The sequence below is a fragment of the Pseudophryne corroboree genome, chromosome 3 (genome assembly GCF_028390025.1).
Source record: "Pseudophryne corroboree isolate aPseCor3 chromosome 3, aPseCor3.hap2, whole genome shotgun sequence".
NCBI lineage: Eukaryota > Metazoa > Chordata > Amphibia > Anura > Myobatrachidae > Pseudophryne > Pseudophryne corroboree.
Genome location: NC_086446.1, coordinates 25,930,923 through 25,936,786, shown reverse-complemented (window position 1 = coordinate 25,936,786; position 5,864 = coordinate 25,930,923).

Here is a 5,864-nt window from a genome sequence, read left to right as displayed (position 1 = left end):
TATGCTTCTGCCTTACCTCTCAACTGGGAACATACCGTAGCTGCTCACCCTGGGTTCCTGGGAAGTGCTCAATTTATCAGATTACAGTTGGGGTACAGTTCGCTGAGTTCACACTAGTTCATCTACCTAAAGCAGCGGTGGCCAACCTGCGGCTCTTTCATCCTCTGCATGCGGCTCGTACCGCTCCCGAACGCTGCCTGACACAGCCCGGAGGTCTCCTCCGGTGATTATCTTCAAATCAGTGCAGGCCCGTGAGCCAAACAGTGCTCACAGACCGGCAGATAAGGGTCCTGATTGGCTGCCGGACCGTGAGCTGATTGGCTAATGGCCCGGCGCCGAATTGAAGATAGTCACCGCAGCTGAAGAGTGAGACTGAGGGGCAGGAGAGGCGCATGCTGCGCTCCCCTCCCCTCATATGCAGCAGAGCAGCAGCATGGTGAGCAGCTCTGGGTGGGGGGATGCGCACTGTGGGGGCATATCTGGCATCGTAGGGCATATGTATTACTGGCACTGTGGGGCATATCTGGCACTGGGGGCATATCTGTATCTGGCACTGGGGGCATATCTGGCACTGTGGGGACATGTGTATCTGGAACTGGGGTTATATGTATCTGCCACTGTGGGGGCATATGTATCTGGCACTTTGGGGGCATATGTATCTGGCACTTTGGGGGCATATGTATCTGGCAGTGTGGGGCATATATTTATCTGGCACTGGGCACATATATATATCTGGCACTGTGGAGCATATGTGTACCTGGAACTGTGGGGCACATGTGTATCTGGCACAGGGGGCACATGTGTATCTGGCACAGGGGGCACATGTGTATCTGACACAGGGGGCACATATGTATCTGGCACTGTGGGGGCATATATGTATCTGGCACTGTGGAGGTACCCATTTGGCATTTTTATATGTATGTGGCACTGTACTGGGGCATTATATGTATGTGGCACTGTACAACATGACTAAAAACAGGGTTATGACACAAGGTCATACTCCTACAAACGTCATACCGAAAGGTGTGCACACAAAAATGGGGTTTGGCTTTGTGACAACTAGGCCATGCCCCCATTAGTTGCTCTTCCCCTTGACTACAGATATTTTCTGGCTCTTTGCCTCTGACTGGTTGGCCACCCCTGACCTAAAGGTTCCAGCTTCATGGTTCTGGGTTCAGGCCTAAAGCGGAGTTACTTTTACTCATTCTAGCGACTAAATGGTGGGTTACAGTTCCCTGGTTCAGTTACCATCATAGTCCAGAGTTGTCCCCACTTTGATCCTCTCTGGTCTATGCACAGAAGTCATATCAAGCCCACAGGTTTTACTTCTCAGCAGTCATGCCTAAGGGTCCTGCCTCAGATCAAAACTGCAGATTGTGACACCTTGCTGATATCTTGATTGGTGCAATGAAACCGGAAGAATTCCTAAAGGTCACAACCTCCCCAGATAGGCTTGCTTCTGATTTTCCAACAATATTGACTCCATTTGGTCAGTCTTTGTAGACGATCAGGAGTCCTGCAATTTCTTCCATTCACATAGCTGCTGCTTTCAGTTCTGCATATCAACTTGAACCACCATCTGCTGATTCATGTAGTATAGTCTCAGGTAAATGCAAACTGATTTCGATGTTCAGCAGAACAGAAAGCATGTTCCATGAATTATTTTTTTCAACAGTAATCAAACTGGAACAGCTGCTGTAAGGGTCTGAGCTACTTTGTTTAACCACTTGCCTGGCATGGTGGCATCAGATGCGACCATGCCTGCAAGTGCTTTATCTGACCTGGTCACACAGTGTATGGTGGCCATGAATTCGGGGTGAACCTGGTGCTATGGAAGCGATATATAGATGATATTGTGTTTATTTGGAATGGAGATGATGCTTTGTTAGATACTTTTTGTGATTTTTTTGAATACCAACGATCAAAACATCAAGTTGACGTTCCAGAAAAGTAAGGAATCTATAAATGTTTTGGATTTATCCATATTTATAGAGGAAAACATAATACAGACTAAGACTTATAATAAACCTACGAATTGCAACTCCTTTAGTCCCTCTAGCAGTAACCACCACCCCAATTGGTTATCTTCAGTTCCTAGTAGCCAGTTTCATAGAATTAGAAAGAACTGTTCGAAAATAAGAGACTATCAAGACCAAGGAACAACTTTGAAGGACCAATTCAGAAAGAAGGGGTACAACACTAATACACTAGAGGAACCGTACGAAAAATACAAAGATGCAAACAGGGAACTCATGATAAGACCAACGGAGACCAAAGAGAAAGGAAAAAAAGATGGTGGAGAGAGAATGGTTACTTTTATTACCAAATATAATAGTTTGTATAAGGAATTTGAGAAGATTGTCAAAAAGAATTGGGGTTTACTACTCCAGGACCCTGTTATAAAGGATTATGTACCTAAACAGCCATGGTTTGTATATCGTAAGGCAGACAACATACGTAAACACATAGTAAAATGTGCCCTCGAGGTCCCAAGGGGGATTACAACCATTAAGACCAAAGGTTTCCACAAATGTGGATCATGCCAGATGTGCTGGAATTGTAAAAGCAAAGAATCGGTCATTACCAGCTACACATCCACTAGTAATAAGAAGAAATACGAAATCAGAGACTTCATAACTTGTGATAGCCAAAATGTAGTTTATCTCATGCAATGCAAATACGAAAGGCAGTACGTGGGAAGGACAAGAAAACTAAAAGAAAGAATGAGTGAGCACCTTAGAAACATCATAAAAGGGTTACCAACACATGGTGTGTCTGCACATTTTAAGGAAGAACACGACTGCAAAATTTCAGAATTGGTCTCCTTCTACGGCATTCAGGTGGTATCGGGGAACTGGAGAAAAAAATTACACAGAAGAAAGACTAGCAAGAATGGAAATGAGAACAATTTTTATTCTAGGAACTCTGAAACTGAAAAGTTTAAATTTAGAATTTGAAATCAAATGGTTCTTATGAGATATTTCCTTGTCATTTTTGTTGACTCTCCTTTATAGAAATCATCAGGATAGGTGTAGCTTTATATCATTATACAATGGCTGCTGGTTTTGTAAAAAAAATCAATAACATTTATTAAAAAGAGCAAATCAACATATATTAAATAATTACCATAAATGGCAACTGATAACAAATTAAAAAACCAAATAATATAACAAAAATTAAAAGGTATTCGTAATCACTGGGTCCTGGGTCCCGGGACTTTAAATAATGTTTGTGCACTTTATCCCAGATTAAGATTGTTAGTTCTTTAGCATGCATGCATATAACTGTGAATTAGTGATGGTATTAAAGTGCTGTTACTGGCTCAAAAGCACTATGCGGGAAGAAGGAAAAAGGCTGTAGATAACCAATGCTTGTTTATACTTCACCAATCAGTGTGGCTGGTATGGTGGTATGCCAATCCCGCAACTGTCTCCCTCCGTATGACTAACCGCACTGTGGCGGTTTCTCTTTGGGCCGTGCCTGATGTGTGTGTCACAGTGGAACGCAGGTGGACCGCAAACCGGAAGCCGGAAGCACCGATACCGGAAGCCGCGAGCCGCGGCATCGCAGCGTCCCCTGCCATTGAGGATTTCCACACACGGCTCTCTGTCTCCGCTCCCGACGTAGCCGAAACAGCAGTCTACAGGACACTGTGACACACACATCAGGCACGGCCCAAAGAGAAACCGCCGCAGTGCGGTTAGTCATACGGAGGGAGACAGTTGCGGGATTGGCATACCACCATACCAGCCACACTGATTGGTGAAGTATAAACAAGCATTGGTTATCTACAGCCTTTTTCCTTCTTCCCGCATAGTGCTTTTGAGCCAGTAACAGCACTTTAATACCATCACTAATTCACAGTTATATGCATGCATGCTAAAGAACTAACAATCTTAATCTGGGATAAAGTGCACAAACATTATTTAAAGTCCCGGGACCCAGGACCCAGTGATTACGAATACCTTTTAATTTTTGTTATATTATTTGGTTTTTTAATTTGTTATCAGTTGCCATTTATGGTAATTATTTAATATATGTTGATTTGCTCTTTTTAATAAATGTTATTGATTTTTTTTACAAAACCAGCAGCCATTGTATTAATCAATCCCTTGAGCGCCCACATTTTTTATTAGTTTTTCTTTTGCATAGTTAGGTGGATATCCAGGTCCACCATTGCGGGCAGCTAATAGGTGATTTTTACACCATAGGTATAACACCTATTCAATTAATTAATTAAATACTTCTTTTAATTAAATTAGTTCACTAATCAGCGCCCACTGTTTGTCTGTGGGGCCACACCCACTGACGTTTTTTTCTTATATCATTATACAGCTACCTTTCATTTTTGACACTTTTACCCATTGCGATCACTCACTGTTGCATATTGATCCTCTTCTCCTTGTTATTATAATCTATATATCTGTTAATTTAAGCAATTATTTCATATTCATATTATTAGGGTATTCGGTGATATACAAGCCTGCACATTTTCTATTGGTTTTTTTTCAGAGGTGGATAGTCTATATTATCTCTGATTTATTCTAAATTTGGTGTATTATCCCCATTTTGTATGTTTTATCCTGCTTCGTGCATGTGAATTAGTGGTAAGTTATGCACCCACTGGGGGTAATTCCAAGTTGATCGCAGCAGGAATTTTGTTAGCAATTGGGCAAAACCATGTGCACTGCAGGGGAGGCAGATATAACGTGCAGAAAGAGTTAGATTTGGGTGGGTTATTTAATTTCTGTGCAGGGTAAATACTGGCTGCTTTATTTTTACACTGCAAATTAGATTGCAGATTGAACACACCCCACCCAAATCTAACTCTCTCTGCACATGTTATATCTGCCCCCCCTGCAGTGCACATGGTTTTGCCCAACTGCTAACAAAATTCCTGCTGCGATCAACTTGGAATTACCCCCATTGTGCGTTCCATTATGTGTTGTGTGGAGCGCACAGCGGCTGAACGCAGTTAACTCCCCTAGAGCTCTGTCACAAGGGAGGCGGGGCAGTTGGCAGACCTTGCCGGAAATACGATTGCCCGGATCCCGCTGTTATCAGGTGGAACGCACAGCCGTGATATCCGGAGGTCTGTGCATTCCACAGTACAGGAAGTGGAGCGGACAGTGGTTTTTAAACTAAATTGACACTCTGTTTATGCCCTTTAAGCAAATATAAACTAAAGGAATGGCTACCTAGGATTGTTTGAATATTTAAATTTGTTTTAAATGGGTCAATTTTTAAGATTGTTATGTAAGATCTCAAACCACACCCCCATTGCAGGACTTCCTGTCCTGGCGTATAAATATCTGTACTGGTGCCTTCATCACACACCTTGAGGAAGACATATAGTCGAAACGCGTTGGTGTGAGGGCCAGGATCACCTGTGATTAACTTGTGCTGCATAATTTAAGGTGAGAAAGTCCGGACATCTATATTCTTCACCCATCTGTGCATATCCATCTCCCCCTGTTATGACCAGGTGGCCATAGCCTTTTTTAGTTTATTTTTTATCCTTTTTTATTTTCTTTTATCCTGTTGTTCATTATGGAATAAATATTACTTTTTTGATACATTCCTACTGTGTTCCTGATACCCAATTTTTTCCATACACATACTCCCACTGTATCGGAAGAACAGGCTTACAGGTTGAAGCTAAGAAGTTATAAGATCTCCTAAAGATACTTTTATGGACGTGTCTCCACGCATTGAAGTGTGAGTTGGGTACGGTCCACATATTTAGTATTTGTCTCACTTATGTCGGGTGACCCCTGCTGGGAGATATGGGATTAGAAATATTGGATTCTATTCAAAGATACCAATATATGTGTTCACTCCCCCTTTATGGGGACCGCACACCA